This window comes from Protopterus annectens, chromosome 17.part0, assembly GCF_019279795.1.
Source record: "Protopterus annectens isolate FY-2018-M chromosome 17.part0, PAN1.0, whole genome shotgun sequence".
In the NCBI taxonomy this organism is placed as follows: Eukaryota; Metazoa; Chordata; order Ceratodontiformes; family Protopteridae; genus Protopterus; species Protopterus annectens.
In genome coordinates, this window is record NC_056751.1 from 404428743 (window position 1) to 404448634 (window position 19892).

A 19892-nucleotide genomic window follows, 5' to 3' on the forward strand; every position below is an offset into this window, starting at 1 on the left:
CTTCATCAGATTCAGTTAAAAAGTAACATTCAAATGTACAAGTAGTTACTTAAGGTCATATGACTAGCATCAGCTGACAAACACAATGTATCTAAAACCATTTAAAGCAACATATCCATCTAAATGCAATTCTTTAAGAAAGATATGTCAATAAGCAAATAAAACACTCTAATGCTATCTGTTAAGAAACAAATGCATATAGTAACAACACCCTCTAGAATGACAATCTGTTAAGGTTGTCATTCACTATTTATGTATAGAACCGTACTTTAACAAGTCTATTAAATATAAAAAGTGACTTTATAAGTCGACTAAACATTTTATCTAAAAAATGTATATGTATATACATAAATGTTGTACTTCATATCTTGAAAAAGTCATAACACTATGAGCCAAAGTTATGCCTTACTCAATAAAAAACTCTGTTCAAATACAAATGTAACATGACATCAGATAAAATCCATAGCCAAACCTGATGTGTAATCACATTGGTGTGTACAAGGAAATATATAGGAAATACTAAGAGTTCAACTAGCCAAACTCTTAAGTTTTAAGAGACAAGATACATTACAGGCTTCATTTAATCCTGGACTTGAAAACGCGTTTAATCTAACTTGCCATAAAAGCTCTCGTTCTTCAAGTAACAAATTAAATGGCCCACCCCTAAGGTCCATATTGACTTGCTCAATGACTTTAAATAGAAAGCTGTGGTTAGGGTACACAGCAAGGTGTCTTACTAATGGGTTTTCATCCTTTTTCTTATCAATGGCATGGGTATGTTCATAAACCCTGTCCCTCATTCTACATTCGGTTTTACCGATGTAGAAAGCTGGATATACCTGGCACCTAGCTATATATACCACAAATTTAGAGTTACAATGGAATTTACTCCTCAATTTGTATTTTCTACTATTAACATCAAAGCTTTCTCCTATTTCTATATGTCTACACATCCTACAGCAGCCACAGGTAGTCATCCCTACTTGTTTTGGCAAAGGGCTATATGCATTTGCTTCTTATCAGATAGCATTAGAATGTTTTATTTGCTTATTGACATATCTTTCTTAAAGAATTGCATTTAGATGGATATGTTGCTTTAAATGGTTTTAGATACATTGTGTTTGTCAGCTGATGCTACTCATATGACCTTAAGTAACTACTTATACATTTGAATGTTACTTTTTAACTGAATCTAAGTTGCTGCATTAGCGTCAATGAAAAGCGCTTTATTCCGAAATAAAACTCCTAAAAGGTTTTGGTTTTCGGCTTTGTTTACTACTGGATTTTGTTTTATTTTCAACACCTCCACAGCAGAACGTAGAAGCCCACAAGAACTATACAAAAGTCCATACATTAAAATTAATGCTTTAATCCAGCTGACTTAAAAACTGGTTTCTTTAAAACAGTAGAGCAAAAGCTGATAATTCCCTTCATATTAATATCAAGGGACTTTTTATCAGCTTTTGCTCTACTGTTCTACATTCTGCCGTGGAGGTGTTGTTCGATTTGTTCCACTATTTACAGCTGCTGGTAACTTTTCCTAATCCCAGGGAGAGTTGTAATGTATGAGATAGCATGCATCTGGAAATAAAGTATGTGATATCCATTAACATTAATGCATGTTCATATTACAAAGCTGTACATGGTTAAGTAGCTAATGAAATATGTTGCCTTTAAGTCTTCTGAAAGAAATGTTTGGTAGGCATCATGTTTCTCTATTCCTTTATTTACATTTTGGCTTTACTGCTTGTCCAGCACATTCGTTCTCTTTGTGAGAAAAACTTTATATGCGTAACACAGCTAGTTATTTCATCCATTGAACTTATGAGGCCCTGGGGGTATGTTAATCTTCACTTTAGCTGGGAACAAACAAAACTGGTACTTTGATGTTTTTCATTTTTACTGCTCTACTGACTGGTAACATTTACTTCTCTAGTTGAGAAATTTGAATAAACAATCACTATCAAATATTATTTCAAGACCTTGATACATGATGATACATTTTGCCTCTGTTTATCATAAAGTAAATTGATCATCTTGATAAGACATGAATTTAATGATAACGTTCCATGATTTGTGTTTTGGGTTAGTTGTTTTTAAAGTCAGACATCTGTGAATTCTTTGTCTAGAGAAAGGCAGAACAGTTAAAACTATATTTGGCAATCATTTTGACAATGTTGAATAAGGTATGTTCCTTTTGAGTTTTCACAGATACAGTACATTCTAATTTTATTCATTTGAATTTGATTTAATTTTTCTAAGCCATCAATTCACTTTATGAATATCAGTTTTGCTTTAAAATAAATTGCACCTGTGTTTCTTGATTTCTTTTCTATAGTTTATAGGCAGTTCTAGGTCTGCAAATTTCTTCAAGTAACTAGTAATCAAATTGGTTCCTGCTGAGTAGAAGTTGTTAGTAAAACTCTGACCTGTAAAAACAACTACTGTATTACAAGAGGTGTCATTTGTTTATTTGGTGATGGCTGTTTTCCCTTTTGATTGTTCTTTCTTAATCTCAGACACAATGCTATTAACTTCCGAATGTTCGGCTTCTAAATTCCTTAATCATTTATTATAATTCATTGTTTACAAGGATCTACACTCAGTTTTGCAATTTTATTCCTCTCAGGAATGTGATTTTCTGTAGTGGTTGCTACACAACACATATATTTAATACAGCTGCACTGGTCTCAAGAGAACGCCAATATTCTGACATTACAACATTTTATCATTATTAGATCGACCGTTGGCAACAACATATGATGCCATTGTGTCTTATAAAATACATAATTTATGGGTGCAACATTGCATTGTCAGACATAAGCAAGTAGCACTGTTATAATATAGCACAATTTCATGTATCACACAGATTTCAAACAACAAGCAAAGAGTTAGTGCTGGAACATCAGTTTGGCTTTGTAAAAGGCAGATCATGCCTGCTCATCCTGGCTAATTTCTTTGAAAGGATTATTGAGGCCATGGCTAAGGGGCATACGATCCATACTGCTTATCTTATGATAAGGTTATTGGCACATTATCCCAAGTGAACATAAATACATACATTGTTCACTGGATTTGTAGTTGTCTGTCTGACAGAACCCATACTGTTAAAGTTGGGGGGGGGGTATATTTGCTGTAGACAGAAAAAAACGTTACTGGTAATGTCCCACAAGGTTCTGCCCTGGGTGCCATTCTCTTTGATAAATACATCTGTGACATAAACACTGATAGCAAGGGACTTTGGCTAACCAACATATTGTCCAACAAGGGCTGGACCAAACAAAAGCTTGGTGTATTATTAATTATGGGTTTCCACTTATAACCAAGAAATGTAGCATAGCTTCCTTTGGTAAATCCAGCATCACTACTGATTACCATGTAAATAACTTTCCACTTAAATTTGACACAGTCACGAGGGACTTGGGTATGTATGTTCATGACTGACTCTCTTTTTTTACCATGTCTCTGTGCTGGTTAGAAAATCCTTCTACTTTGCCCAGCATATACTTTGTGGTATCTCCTCAAGGTCCAAAGAAGTTATAGTCTCACTTTATTCCTCCCTTATTATGCCCATCATTGAATATAATACACCCTTTGATATGTACCTCACCAGGCACATAAAGCAGCTTGAGAAACCTCAGCATTTCCTTACCAAAACAATCTCAGGTCTTAGCTCCCTTAGTCAATCTGATAGACTAAAAGCTCTGTAGCTCCACCCAGTGTCATGTTGGCTGTTAAGGGATTATCTCAACTTAGCTTCCCCTGCTATGAATGATGCAGCACTCTTTGAATTCCTTCATCTAAATAAAACAAGTGATAAATCAAACACCTGTACAGGAGACCTAAGCCTACACTATCATATCAAGAAGAACAGATGCCATGGCAGATACCTAATGCAATGTATTCCCCATTTCTGACACGCTTCCCTTACCTGATCAAGCAGAGTACTTCTCTAGCAGCCATTAAAACCAATCTGGATGACGACATGGATGACCACAAATTTTCACCTTGAATATCTGAAGAAAATTAACATAATGAGGGGCACTGCTGGTTACCCATGAGTACTCAGTGATGTGGCTGAGCTTTTTGATGGTCTGCTTTAGCCATAAGCTTAGTACAAACATATGAACCTAAGAATGCAGCTTTTCTGAGTGGGAAGTGGAAGGGTATAGTAATTACAGGAAAAAATGTCATTAGAAAGAAGGGGCTGGTCATGAAGTCCTGTAAAAGAAGGTTAGTACTACTGGAAAAGCATATAGTAACTTCTAAAAGTCAGGCTGGTCATGAAATGCCATATATCATAATGTGACAATAATGCCCTTCGTAAAGTATATAGGTTCAAATCATTAAATGTATGCAGCTAATGTTAATAGTTTAGTACTGTACATTAGCAGTAGCTAAAAAAAATATATATATATATATATATATACATACATATATATATATATATATATATATATATATATATATGTATGTATATAAATGTATTTAGATTGATTTGCATCACTTTGTGTTTATCTACTAGTACTGTTTTCTCAAGTGTGTTAGGTCAACAGTGCTGTTTTTGTTTTTATGCTGTCTTGGTTTGTATCTATATTCCTTGTGTCCATGGTAAGAATGACCAGTATCAATTATTTTCCTATAGAAGAGGACTCGTCTTGCAACCAGTTATCTCTAATGTTTTAAGGGATTTACCAGATCAGTTTTGGATGGAGTTTTAGGAAGCAATAAATACACCTCATGTATTTTGTAAACAAATATTTAGCATGACATCTATGGTGTCCCATGACATAACTTTGTCTTAAAATTTGATTTTATTCAATTAGTATAAAACTGTCCTTCATAAAAGTTATGCAACAAGACTGCTGACTGCCACGTGGAGAGGCGTCATAGGAAAAATATTGAGAAAATCTGTGCCAAAAAATTTATAATCATAAATTGGTGAGACTACCTTTTAATTTGCTGACCCTTTTCCTTATAATGTTGGTAATTTCAGGTATATTGACCTATAAATTACCACATAACCAGTATTTTAAATACCTTTTTGAATACAATGTTTTGTATTCAAGAAGCAGGCTAAAATGAGATTGTGATACCCCAAAATGTATATTCACTGACTGCCGAATCACGGCTGGGTCACATTGGGGTGACCGAATTTGCTTGACTAGTAGCAATGTACAGGTTTTATTTATTATTTATTTTCTATTTGTTTAGTGGGAGTGTCCCACTGAGCCAAAAGAAAAGGCATGTTTTCAGAGGAGGCCTGGAGAGAAAAGCTCCAAGTTACATTTTAAACAGTGATTATCATAGAAAAAATACAACAATCAGTGTAGTACATGGTGATACAGTTGAGCTGAAATGAAAGGCAAAAATAAAAACATCCACAGTAATACAACAGGTTGCCTACAATTCAAAAGCATAGTTACAGCTAGCAGATAATGCAGAGCAGCACTACTGGTCGACTGCATTTAACAATTCATAGATACCAGTGATATTCTGGACTGGTGCTGTGATGATAGGGAGATTATACAAGATGATATGGATATGAGTCTGTCTTGTCTACAGTCCCATGGGAGTTGCAGACTACCTATCCCAATAGACTACCTATTCTAGTGGACAACAACGTATGTGTGGTTTTACTTATATTGGCTACAGGGACCTTTCAGTGACCTACTGGGAGCCAGTGAGGGTATCAGTTTCTCATTGTCATGCTTCTTCATGTGGGTGAGCATATGTGTTTATGTGTTTTTTACATACAACAGAGGAGAGGAGGAACACTATGTAAGACTTCTATGACATAGCCCATTTCCCTGAGGTACCGGGGGCCACTGACTGCATCCACATTAAAATAAAGACTGGTCCTGAGGAACTGAAAAGGAGGTACATAAACCACAAAATATATCACTCTATCAATTGCTAAGTGATTTGTAGGGTATGATCTGCAACGCAGTCAGCCAAAGACATTTCAATTTGTGACATACTTGTTGCACTTCACTCCCCCATGTAGTGACTCTGGATGTGTCCAAGCAAGGCAAGGAGCAGTTATGCAGTGTAAGTGTGCAGAGTAACCCCCCCCCCCCATCCAAGGTAGACACAAGTACTACAGTGGCTTTTCATCTATCTTGCTTGATTTTGCAGAATGTTCTGGTTTTCTGTCATATTTTTATACTGTTGATTATGCTTCTTATTATTCAGAAAGTGTCTGTTGTTCTATGTTTAAGTAGCAGTGATTTCATGACCATCAGGTAAGCTTGTCTGAGATCGTAAGATGCAAGTAAAATTTAATAAACATACTGTTAAAGAATTACCAACATTGAAAGCCTTTTTGTTGTTGCCATGCAGAGAATACTTACATAACTAGATAACGTATAAGCCTTGGGTACTGAAATGCATATGACAGTATTCGTAATAAAGGACAGGATTACAGTATTTTAAGAAGCTCATTACCTTTGTTGGAGCCTTGCAGTCACTGATGCAGGCTTTACCCATAAACTAAACAGAATGCCAATCTATCATGTGTGGTCCATAACCTGTGCAGTAATCCTTTAAGCAATTTATCTTGAACTTGTTTCTTGTTTTCTGTTCATTTTTTACTTTGGTCATGTTTTCCCAATGAAACAAGTAGATAGTTGTCAGGCAGCAGGTCTTTTCTGGATAAGAAACATTTTTACAAGTGGGGAGTATCATTGCTACTTCCAGCATGTTACTTGGTACTTGTTATAAAGCTGAATATAAATTATAATTAGAACTGCAGTGCAAGGAGAAGTGGTTTGAGATGAGTGCTGCTTGTTTTTCTTGTACTTGATTTTGACTGGCATTCCAGTAATGTATTTAAAAAGTAATTTAGTGTTTCATGCCTCACAACCTTTTTGTTTCCATCTAGATATTAAGTAAGCTGTCATGCAGCCAATGCATTGAAATATTTTTTTTCTTCTACACTTCATTCTGTCTTGATTGGATTCATAATGACGGTTTGGCACCCAGGGCAATGCATTTAATTAAAGTTCCAGTTTTTGTGTTTTTTAGCATAGCTCCTCCCCTTTCTAGTTGGCCACACCCCTTCCCATTGGCCCCACCCATTCCACTGTATCCTGCAGCTCCCCTTCGATTTGAAGTCACCAGCCGCCACTGGTCAGACTGTATGGTAAATATTGAACTGCCTATAATGTAACAGAGGATACTGGAAGAGAAGAGGTTAATCTCAGTCCAGCTAATTTTGAAAAATAGTTTGAAATTAAATTACCTGGTAGGCCATCAAGATTGCATCTTACAGTTCTCAGTGCAGCCAGAGACAAAATGTCTGTACTAGGAAGCCTTCTGTATTGTCCTTGGGGGTGGACTAATTGCTCCTCTGGAAGGGTGGAAGTTTGAAATTGTTTTATGACTTTCAGATGCTATAACACATCTTAGCAAAGCTCTATCTGTGTGTATGGTAACACATATTTGTGAGATTCTGGTTTGTTTTTTAGTAAAGGGGGAAGTATGGGAACCAGAAGTCAGATGACCAGTTGTGTGTGATGTCAGTTTGTAATCCAGGATTAAAATGATGTTTTAATACCAGATGAGACAGATGTTTCAGAGCAGTCAGTTTTTGAAACTAACAAGACCACTCACCCACTTCATCTTGCTTTGTTTTAGTAAGTAACCAGGGAATAGTAATTCTTTAGATTAGTCAAGATAATATGTTGATACTAGTTAAGCACTGTTTTTATGTATCTGCGTGAATCTATTCATCTGTGTTATTTTAATATTTCCTGTGACTAAAGCTCTGGTGTTTATTGCAAACAGATATTTAGTATTTTCATGTTCATTTATTATTTATTATTAAATATATTTAAACTTTTCATTGTGACTGGTCCATTAGAGAATATTTTAACCTTTGAGAGTACTCACATTTATTTGGTGACACTGGCCACTCCTGAAAGCCTTGCTGTTTGGTCAACATTATTATTTGTGTTATAATTAAGGTTACTCAGTATAATTGGGTACCCTTGTAAAAACCTTACAGTAGCTGGCTGTGGAGTGTCTGGTGGCAGTAACTACCTTATAGTCTGGGCAAAGGGTAGCAGAGCAAGTAAATATGTGCTAGCCTTTCCCCTGTGTGTGTGTGTGTGTGTGTGTGTGTGTGTGTGTGTGTGTGTGTGTGTGTGTGTGTGTGTGTGTGTGGTGTGTGTGGTGTGTGTGTGTGTGTGTGTGTGTGTGTGTGTGTGTGTGTGTGTGTGTGTGTGTGTGTGTGTGTGTGTGTGTGTGTGTGTGTTCAATCAAATCTCAAACAGTGTGTATGTGTCAGCTGCTTGGAGCAGGGACTCAGAGCACTGATTTCACAGGTGGAGGACTTGGCTTGGACACTCGGCTGAGGACTAAACTCTACAACTGTGCCAGTAGGGAGTCTTACTGGGGGCCTGGACAGAGAGAGACAGAGAAACCCAGCCCCCAGACTGAGTGTGTTCCCTGTGTGCTCTTAAGGGAAATTGAGCTTGGTGCAGAGAGCTGCATCTGGAAATAGTGTGTGTATCTATTTTCATTCCAAGTGAACATCCCTCAATGGTGTCAGTAGTGAGGATTCATTCTCCTTGATTACTGGCGGAGGGGGGGGGGGGACACCACAGGGCTGACACCTGAAAATACTGCATCGAAGACAGGGATGGACGTCATGACACTTCAATGATGTTAGCAGCATCGACTCTGATATATGACCAACACCTGGTGAACTAAAAATGGCACTAGCAATGAAACCATGGGCACTGGTGACAACTGTGTCAGAGAGAAAGTTGTTCCATGTGGAAAATTTAAACTCCCTTATTGCCTTAAGTCAGAGGGGATGAAGTTAGTAGTTGTTCTAGATTATCTTCCTTGTACTCTGACAATTGCCTTGGCCCACTTATCATAATTTAAGCTATACAAAACTGGTCAGTAAAGAGAGCTGAGCATGTCTGGTCCATAATCAGCATGTTCAAACCTAAGAGCAGTAACTTCTGAAGTAGAAGGTTCCACAACTGGCACAGCAGGAATTTTGACAGATCCCTTTCTGTCTGAGGAACCTTCTTTCATGATACTTTTTATACGAGAAGATCCTACAGAATCTTATATGTGGGTTCTTCTATAGTAAACAGACATGAGGCTTATGAATGCAGTACCTTTACAGAATGTTTGGATTTTAAACTTCTTAATTTTATGAATATTAGATGTTATAGAAGGCTAGTCTAACTTGCTATCAACCAAAGGGTCAGAAAACTCATTACTTTCTTCTCTCAGACTGAGAAGCAAGCAAAGTCTGAGACAGAAAATACACTCCTGAATTGTTTTGATGACATCTGCATCATGTTGCTTGGTTAATTCTGAACAAAAAGAGCAATATGAAATTTTATGGCATTGCCCTAAACAAATCAGTGAGTGCACCTGTTGACAAGAGGAATAGCCTGACTGCAGGCATGGTTTTTCAACAGAAATTCAGATATGATGACATAGACAGGCCTATATCCAATAGCTCAGAAAGTCAATGAAAGGAGTTTCTCACAACAAAGTTGCCAAAAATGTGGTCCTGATAGCTATCTCTAGAAATAGGAGGAAGCAAGAAAGAAATGTCTTGTACTCAACAAAAAACTTCAGTCAGATTTAAATATAAACCACCAAAATCACAGCAAGGTAGCCTGAGTCTGTTTTTCTTTGATTCTGACGCATGGCAAAAAACAAAGCCATAGCTAGAGCAAGGCAAAGGCCTGGCTGCCCAAAGTACAAGCTGTTTGAGTGTCACAGTCAGCACTGTAGACATGGTATCAATCAGCCCTTGTAAGTCAGTGATGCGACTGCTGTGTCACTTTTGCTGGGCAGCTGGGAGCTAGTGCCTCTCTGTGCTTTCACCTGCAATGATGTGTCATTTACCATTTAAGCAACCACAATCAAGACTACAGTTGCTTAAATAATTTCAAAGTCTGTTTGTAGTGTGCATGTGTTAGAAACTGTAGCAAGGCACAAATAAGGTAATATTACTCTTTGCTACATTTTCTGAAAGGTATTTAGAAATATGGCAAAAAGCTATTGTGTATACAGATAACCACACTGCCTATAGCTAGAGGGATGGCAGCCTGTGAAAGCTTTATCTGCCAAGTGGTCCTAATACCTATGGTGTCAGTCCTACTTATTACTGAAGCTGGCCTTCTTTTCAGATCATAAATCCGCAGACACTGCATTCTCACAGGAATTTCCATTAGTTATTTAGTGAAACTTCTTCCAGTTACTGTATTTTATAGGTCAACACATTACTCAGACTGAAAATGTGTGTGTGTTTCTGTGTGTGTAATATGTATATAAGACATGTTTGTGTACACTCAGCATATGAAAATACATACCTCAAACTTCTACCTATAGTGATTTGATGGTGTTCATGACCCTCTATCACCATTTTCATTCCTCTTATAGAGGTATCCGAAACCTTTTTGGCATGACAGAAAGAGGTAAGTTTCTTTAGCATTTCCCTGGTTTCTTCCTTCAGCTCTTTCCTGAGACTCTGAAAGTAAACAAAGTTACAAAACTTTTAAAGTCGTTGTGTCAACTGTTTTCTTTATCCTTATATTTTACTAAGACCAGGAGCCTTTTGAAAATGGACACTTTCCTGATGAACTCTGTTTATATGGAAAGATAAAAGGTAAATTAATAATAGTAGAAAATCCACATTCTCATTCATGGTTTTAATAATAAACAAGCTCTGTCTTTATCTTTGTTGTGATCATTTATAAATAAAAGCACAATTTTACCTTACATGCTTACCTAGCTACTAAAAACAAAATAAATAAAGCAAAAGGGGAAAGAATGAATAAAATATTTATTTCAAATACTTGCTGAAAAAAGCTAAATGAAACATTTGTGGTGAACACCTATAACATATTTTGTTTTGTTCATTTTTTTATTTTATTACTGCACAATTTTTATTATCCACATTTCCTTTGTTCTGAGTTCGGATCATCTTTAAATTATACTGCATAAGTTATAAATATATGAAAATGTTTAAATCTACACTAATCTAGTTAATTTTCACAAACAGCGATAAATGAACAAGCTAAGGCAGACTGTAAGTAAGCTTAAGCCTAATAAAAAGCCTATCCAGGCTTAAGTGTACATTTTATGATTCAAAACAAGACATACTTGACAAAGTGTTGAAAATTATACATAACTTAAGGAACATGATAAAACTTAGTGACAGAGGATGCTACAAACTGTTTAACTGAATTATACCATCAGAATTTTCAAAGTGCTTTGCCATTCCCACTCCCATCATCTCAAACATCAAAAGGAAATTGAGCAGTGATTGTAATTTCTGTGGTGCTGATTTTGTGAGAGAGAATGACACAGGTGGTGATGTGGTTAGATGGAAATAATATTATGCTCAAGAGAGTGCAGAGAAATAACTGATAGAACTGAGTAATTAAGTAAAGCGTTAATGTGAAAGACAAAGAAAATACAAAGATCAATTCACGTAATGTTCAGCAAGGCATTCTTTATTACTTGCAGCAAGGAGACAAAGCATGTAGGTACAAGGTTTGTCTGATTTTCAATAGCTCAGCCTGCTGTTTTTATACAGTTCTTTGCACGCACACAGCAGGTGCTTATCAGTTAATTGCTGACTTACAAAAACATCTCTCAGAATTTAGCTTGACCACAGGGCTTGCCCTGTCAAACCCAGTTTCTGAGTAATGGTCCTGTAACTGTCTCTTCCTAACACAACATTTATCTGTTGCTAGTGTGAGGCCCCTGTCTCAACATTCCACAGCAAGAACAACAGACTTTTAGGCGTCAGCAGCTTTTACAGAGACCACCAGTATTTACACATTTTACATAGAATAAATGTATTAATTCTTAACCCTTTAAGTGCAGAATTGTACACTATACAATTTGTACATTTCTCTAACATTTCCCCCCTTTTAATACTTTATTCTTATTGTTTAATGAATCTAAAACAAGTCCATTTCATCTCTTGACCATTTCCACCCAGGGCCTTGCAGTCAGAGAGTCATTTGGCTTAGGCTCAAGTAAACAATTCTTCTGCCTCCAATTTTAGTAGTTCTTCATATTCAGTACTTTGTTGGTACAAGGTCTTTAAGACTGAGACATCTATAGTGCTTTTTACCAGTCCACACATTCGGGGGACACAGCAGCATCCACAGAACATCAATATCACTGCTCCAATGCAAATGGCGATCAACAGATTCATCAGGACACTGCCCCATCCCCCAAACCATCTCTGGAAAAAGTCTGTTAAAGGATTTTGACCTGGCTTGGTCAAGGCAGATACTTGCTGAATTACTTCGAGATGGCTATCTATTTCGTGTTCATTGTCTGGGATAAACGAACAGCATTCCTCTTGGATTAACATGCAAGTACCTCCTTTCGCCGCCAGGGAGAAATCGAGAGCCATATGATTTTGAAGCACTACTGCTCTCATAGCGGTCAGTTCATCTGTCATCAATTCCAAGGCAGAAAAGGTTGCATTGCTCAATGTTTCAAGCAGCTTGGACAACTTTCTCAGTTCCCAAATCGATTTACTGCTCCGTACTGAGGTAGTGTGCTGGCCCATGGTATGACATCATCACCGAGAGCCATGTGGGACAGTCCTTTGTCACTGACGTGAGCCAGGTCATGGTGATATATCCATGAAGCATCGATTCGGCCTACTGGATTGGCAGGTTTTTTAACTTCTCGAACATTTCGGATTTTCCCTTGAGGTAAAGTTAACGTGTGTCGTATAGCTGGAACTAGGTAGCCCAAAAAGCAGCTTCTGAACCACTTTCTTGGTAGCCATTTATATGCCTTTCTTCCGCACACAAAATAAGAATCTTCCACTTTAATGGTGATGTTGATAAACTCGAAGCGATCCCCAAAGTCCTGCTGTCCTCGGAAAATTTTCCAATAGACAGTTTCCATTTCCTGGACAAAGTTAGCTATAGAGTTTTTAACAAGTTTTCTTATAGATGAGAAATTTGCCACACAACCTGAATTGTCTGCAGTGCAGTTATAGACCACTGTTTTGTTACAATGGCTCCACCCTACCCTAGTTTTATCAAGTTTCTGAAAACACACAGTTCCGTTTTGACAGAGGGACAGCTGTAAGGCAACTGCATTTGCAGACGTAATATTAGCCGTGTTGCTCAACAAGCTTGTCCATGTCTCGGTAACATTTAGTGGAGATGCCACTAAAGGTAATCCTCCATGTGCAGTTGGTATAGCTGCACAGATCCAACAATTAGAAACATTAAAGGTATTTGCATATGCGTACTTGATAGCCTGATATGTGTTGAAAGCAGGATGCCATGCTGCACGCTTGCTAGGTTCAGTAAATGTGGCAGAAAAGAGAAATGGCCATAGCAGAAAAACAATGACCACAATAACAGTCAATGAGATTACCACACAATATTTTCGTGGAAAGGGTTGTCGTTCCAGTGTTCTGTTTTCTTCAGTTTTCCCAAAAGGATGGAATTCAACTTTCTTTGGTGCAATCATGTCGCTTAATCTGGGTATTTTTATCTTATTCTCTACCCTATAGGACCTTAGCACCGATGATTGCTTTGCTTGGTTTGAGACGGATCAGTTCCTATTGATCTGACCCCCCTTTGTAGCCAGACTTTTGTGCTTAGGGTCCCGATGGAGAGGTAAGATGTTTACCCAATTCGAATTTCTTCACTAACTTGCAGTGTGTCAGATGGATCCACGAAGCTCGCTCTGCAATCTTGACTGCAGTCGGTGTCGAAAGAAGCACCTGGTAGGGACCTTCCCACTTTGGTGATGCCCAGTTCTTCTTCTTCACAATTTTGATCCACACCCAATCTCCTGGCGTCACTGTTACTTCCGGCGTCTTAGTCTGCTCTGAACCTGAAACAGAATTAGACTGCAACAGATGTTTAGAATTTAACAGTTTCTTCATATATTCAGCTAATGTAAGATCAGCTTCCTGGTCTGAAGGCATGAGAGGTTTCCATTGGGGTGTACAATATGCCCTCCCATACAGTTTCTCATATGGGGTCAGCCCTTTTGCTGAGGGAACTGTTCTCATGTTCAACAGTGCCAGGGGTAAACAGTACGGCCAGGTTTTCCCAGTTTCAGCCATTAGTTTCCTCAGTTTACTTTTAAGTATACCATTATGTCTTTCGACCAACCCTGCAGACTGAGGATGATAAGCACAATGATTTTTTAGAGAAATACCAAAAAACTTATTTAGCTGTTGTATAGTTTGGTTTACAAAGTGTGTTCCGTTGTCACTATATATTCTCTCCGGAATGCCAAACCTAGGAACAATTTCTTTCACAAGAACCTTTGCTACTGTAGCTGCATTCGGATTCCTGGTTGGAAAAGCTTCCACCCACCTCGAGAACATATCTATAATGACAAGGCAGTACTTCTTATTTTCACATTTATTTAACTCTATGAAATCCATGCAAATGGTGTGAAATGGATATAGTGGTGTGGGGAAACTCCCTTGACTGGGCCGTATGGCTCCTTGTGCATGATATTGATTGCAAATCTGACATGCTAAACAAAATTTTTTAGAGTAGTTTGAAAATCCATATGCAGTGAACACCTGGTTCACAATCTGTACCATTCCCCCTGTTGAGACATGGCACTGCCCATGGCTCAATAATGCTGCATAACGAAAAAGATTAGAAGGTAATAAGAAGTTATGTACCTACCATAACGTTCCATGTTAGTTGTCTTCTTCTCGCCTTCTTTCTTGCTGGATGGGTTCGGAGCCGATCCTCGGCTCCGACTCGGCCAATACTAAAGCTCAAGAGCTAATTCCACCGGCTCGAGGCTCCCCTATATCCCACAATGCTAGGCGGTAACTACTCAGATCTCGTTTGATAGCTAGACCAAGCAATTCTAGTCTCCATAGTATGGAGAAGGGTAACCCACCTCTATATAAACCAGAGTGTAAGGTATCCCAGACCTAACAAAAGGGGAAATAGAGGTAGTGGAATGTGTGGGAATGAAACTCCTCCAGAGGAAGATCACAAAACGAATTCCTATCGGTCTGTCCAGGCTTGGGGGAAGGAGGGTGGGACGCAAGAAAGAAGGCGAGAAGAAGACAACTAACATGGAATGTTATGGTAGGTACATAACTTCTTAATGTTAAGTTGTCTATCTCGCCTTCATTCTTGCTGGATGGGACCGCGTCCCTAGCACCTTATCCCAGGTGGCCTATCGGAACAGACTCTTGAGAACAGTGGAACCAAAGTTGGCACGGTTTCTGGAGACCATGTCCAATTTGTAATGTGAAATGAAGGTATGAGGAGAAGCCCAAGTGGCTGCTGCACAAATGGAATCTATTGGCAGCCTGTCCTGAAAAGCAACGGATGTAGCTAATGCCCTAGTTGAATGAGCTCTAGGTCTTGAAGGTAATTTTTGATGTCTGATCTCATAGATGAAGGTAATTGTAGAGGTGAGCCATCTAGAAAGGGAAACTTTAGTAACTGGAAGGCCCGATTTCCCTTCCGCATATGATAGAAAAAGCTGATCAGATTTCCTGAATTGTTTAGTCCTGTCTAAATAATATCTAAGTTGGCGGTGAACATCCAGAAAATGTAGCTTTTGTTCCGACCTGTTGGAATAGTTAGGGAAAAAGACGGGGAGATCAATTGTTTAGTTTAGGTTTGTTTGAGAAGAAACCTTAGGTAAAAAGGATGGATTAGTACGGAGGGATACCCTATCTTTGTGAAACACTAAGTAAGGAGGGCGACTGCACAGAGCATGGAGTTCAGATATCCTTCTCGCTGAAGTTATGGCTACTAGAAAAAGTGTCTTCCATGAAAGCAACTTCAGAGAACATGAAGCCGCTGGTTCGAAAGGGGGAAGGATTAAGGATGCCAGAACCAAGTTCAAGTCCCATTGAGGCGGGGGAACTTTGATTGGAGGTTTGAGAAGAAAAACGCCCCTTAAAAAGGCTTTGCAGAGCTTGTGAGCCATGATGCTAGACTCCGAGACACCTACATGTTAATTAGATATAGCAGCCAACTGAACTCTAATGGTAGATGAAGAAGATCCTAAATGAAAGAGTGCTGCTAGAAAGTCTAGAATAGACTGTATAGGTGCAGTGAAGGGATCTATATTTTTTGATGTTGCCCAAAAGGAGAAGCGTTTCCATTTGCTATTATAAATCTTCCGGGTAGAAGATTTATGACAGGCTATCAAGATATCTCGGACCGAGCGAGATATTAAGGGAAGCCTGGCTAAGGTCGGAATCGGAGGAACCACGCTGTGAGGTTGAGAGAATGAACAGATTGGTGCAGCTGGCTCGATCGGTGGGTCAACAGATCTGGCACTGGGTCCAGATGCCAAGGCTGCTCCAAAAGGTAACAATGAAGGAACGGAAACCATATCTGTCGAGGCCAGTAAGGGGCAATGAGGATCATTGTCACTCTCAAGGCGATGGCTTTCTGAATTAGTTGGGTTATCAGTGGAAAAGGGGGAAAAGCATACAGAAGTTCCCAGGGCCAATCGTGGACTAGAGCGTCTCTGGTGGGATGGCCTGGTAATGGGAAGAGAGTGAAGAAGTCATGACACTTGCTGTTTTGGGGAGTAGCAAAAAGATCGCAGCAAGGCTGGCCCCATCGTTGGAACACTTCTTCCAGTACTGATTTCTTCAGAGACCACTCGTGGGGCATGAGAATTGCCCTGCTCAACTTGTCTACAATCACATTGGACTTCCCGGGAATGTGCATTGCTACCAGAAAACGCTGAGAAGAGATCGCCCATTGCCAAAGTCTGAGTGCCTCTCAACATAAGGGGTATGATCTGGTTCCGCCTTGTTTGTTGATGTACCACACTACGGACATGTTGTCCATCTGAATTGCAATAGTCCCTGTGGGAAGAGAGTCGTGAAGGGCTTGCAACGCTAAAAGCACTGCTCTCATCTCTAAGACATTTATGTGCAAGTGGCACACGAAAGGTTGCCACGTGCCCTGGACTGTCCTGCCCTGATAATGCCCCCCCCCATCCGATCAGGGAGGCGTCTGTTGTTAACATGGCGACTGGGGGGGGGGGGAGTGAAGGGTCTTCCTTGGAGAACTTGAGGTGATGTGATCCACCAAGACAGTTGATTCTTGCATGATTGAGTTATCAATATGGTGTGGGACATCGGGAGCTGTTGGAAGGACCATTGAGTAAACAGCATCCATTGGAGGATCCTCATCTGGAAGCGAGCTAAGGGGAGAAGGGGGATAGCTGCTGCCATGAGTCCTAATACCTTCAAGACTAGTCTGGCTTTGACTTTGTTGCATTGTAAGAGAAGGTAAACTTGTTTGCGGATGTCTGACACTCTCTGCTCTGTAAGTCTGGTTGAAAGATTGAGTGTGTCTAATGTGGCGCCTATAAAGGTAATAGATTGACAAGGCGACAAGGCAGATTTTTCGAAATTTATTGAAATGCCTAGAGCTTGGCAAGTTTGGATAGTGAAGTCTCTGGATAGAAGTAGTTGATGTCTGGTGGTGGCAGTAAGGAGCCAGTCGTCTAAATATGGAAACACCTGGAATCCTTGACGTCTCAAGTGAGCCGCAACCACTGCCATGCATTTGGTAAACACTCGGGGGACTGTAGTGAGACCAAAGGGCAGGGCTCTGAACTGGTTGTGATTGGCTCCCAGCCTGAAGCAGAGAAATCTCCTGGAGCATCTGTTCATCTTTATATGGTAGTACTCGTCCTGAAGATCTATCGAGCACATCCAATTGTCCTGACCCAAGAAGGGTAGAATGGACTGTAGCGTGACCATCTGGAATTTTGTTTTTCTGACATACTTGTTTAAGTTGCTGAGATCCAGTATGGGTCTCCAGTCCCCTGTTTTTTTTGGTACCAAAAAGAATTTGGAGTAGATTCTGGATCCTTGTTGGTCTGCTGGGACTGATTGGATAGCTCTTTTTGATAGCAGCTTTGAAATTTCTAGTGCTGCTTGTTCCCTTAGACTGGGTGGAACGTCTGGAAGGGATCCTTTGGGTTGGGATGGAATGTGAATAAAGGGAATTTTGTAACCCTCGGATATGATCAACTGTACCCATTTGTCTTGTGTAAGGGAAAGCCAGGCTTTTGGGTACAGGGATAATCTTCCCCTGACTGCCTCCGAAGGTGGACAGCCGGGCAGCTCCTCAGAGATGCTGAAAGGGGTTTATCAGAGAAAGTTTCTCTGCTACCCTGGTTTTGCGGACCTCCTCTGTCTCTAGGGCGGCGTCTATTGTTATTTCCCCCTCTGCCTCTAGAGGGGAATCGACCTTGTGCGTCAGATGAGACTCCCTGGGTTTGTTTGCGGAACCACATCTTTCTTCCCCTCTGACCTTTGGGATAAGGCCTAGAAGGGGTAGAAAAATGGACTCCCATGGCAGAGAGAGTCTTACCTTCCACCTCGCACCTAGTCAATGTATCCTTCACCTGAGGACCAAACAAGGATGATCCATCAAAGGGGGAATTGGTGAAGGACGCCTTGAAAGGGTCCGCAAAGTTGCACAGCCGCATCCAGGCATGACGTCGTAGGGCAACGCCTGTGCCTGCGGCTCTACTCGCTCCATGCACAGCATATGAGATTAGCCGCATGGAGGAGTTAAGGATGGAGTTCAGGGTTGCCAACTGGGAGTTTATTCTGTCTTGGAACCCCTCAGCTGTTGGATCCTTTACCTCTTCACTCATATCCTTGAGTAAATCTCTCTGGAGATGAGTGAAGTGACATAAGTAGTTCAGCGACCGCATTGAAAAGGTCGCTGATGAGAACATCCACTTACCGTACCTGTCCATGGTCCTAGATTCCTTATTAGGAGGATGGACAGGTACCGAAGGATCGGCGAACTCCTTCTTAGTGGCTGCGGCCACCACCATGGCATCGATGGGGACACCTTTAGATAAACAATCTTTATCTATAGGGGCAGTAATAAACTTAGACGGCCTCCTCGGGGTGGGTTCCACTGAATCAGGAGCCGTCCAGGCCTTCCTTGCCACCACTTCCATAAGGGGGTCAAAGGGAGGGGACACCCAGGAGGTAGAAGGGCGAGAGCCGAATGCCTCAAGGTACACTGACTCATCCTCTGAAGGGTTAAGAGCTGGCCAGTTCCCCCTCTGTTTCAGGATCTCAAGGATGTCAGCAAAGGAGACATCCTCAGAGGGGGATTGAGGGGAACCTTCAGATTCCTCTAAGTCAGTGTCAGAGGTGATAGACTCAGGGGAGTCAATGTGCTTCCTCTTGCACTGCCTCTTCCTAGGGGGTTCTCCTACTGGATCAGGAGAGGCCTCGGAAGAGGAGGAAATTCCCAATGGGGAAACTTGAGGAGTTGGCTCTCTGCAGTCTGAAGCAAGGGTGTGGGTAGAAATCACCGCAGGCACTGATGATGGAGGGGCTGACGGAGCCGACTGTGGGGCAGACACTGGTTCTAGCACGCTCCGCATGACCTTGAAGGCACCCCCATTGGGCAAGGCCGGAGGTCCCCACTCTGAAGAGACCAGGACCACCCCGGCACCGACAGCGACGGCTCCGAGGCCAATGTCGGAGCCGAACTCACCAGCACCGAAGCACCGAGAGGGAGAGCGGGGCCGGACAAGGGTCCGATGCCACTCGCCCCCTCAGAGCCGACGAGGGAAGCTCGGCGCCGAGATCTCTCCAAAGAGGAGATCGGAGCAGACGACGGAGCCAAAAGGGAAGGTATCGGATCCGACGCACCAACAGTCCTGGCTCCGATGAGCCCCGGCTCCGAGCTCAAAGGAGTCAGAGGAGGAACACATTGAGGGACAGAAATAGCCACTGACTGATGAGTTGGGCTATGAAGCATTTGGGCCAGCGCCTCGGACTTGAGAAGTCTACTCACTACCCTTTGTAAATCGTGGTCAGATAGCCTGGAAGACCGTGAGGAATGCGATCTATGGCTCCGCTCCGA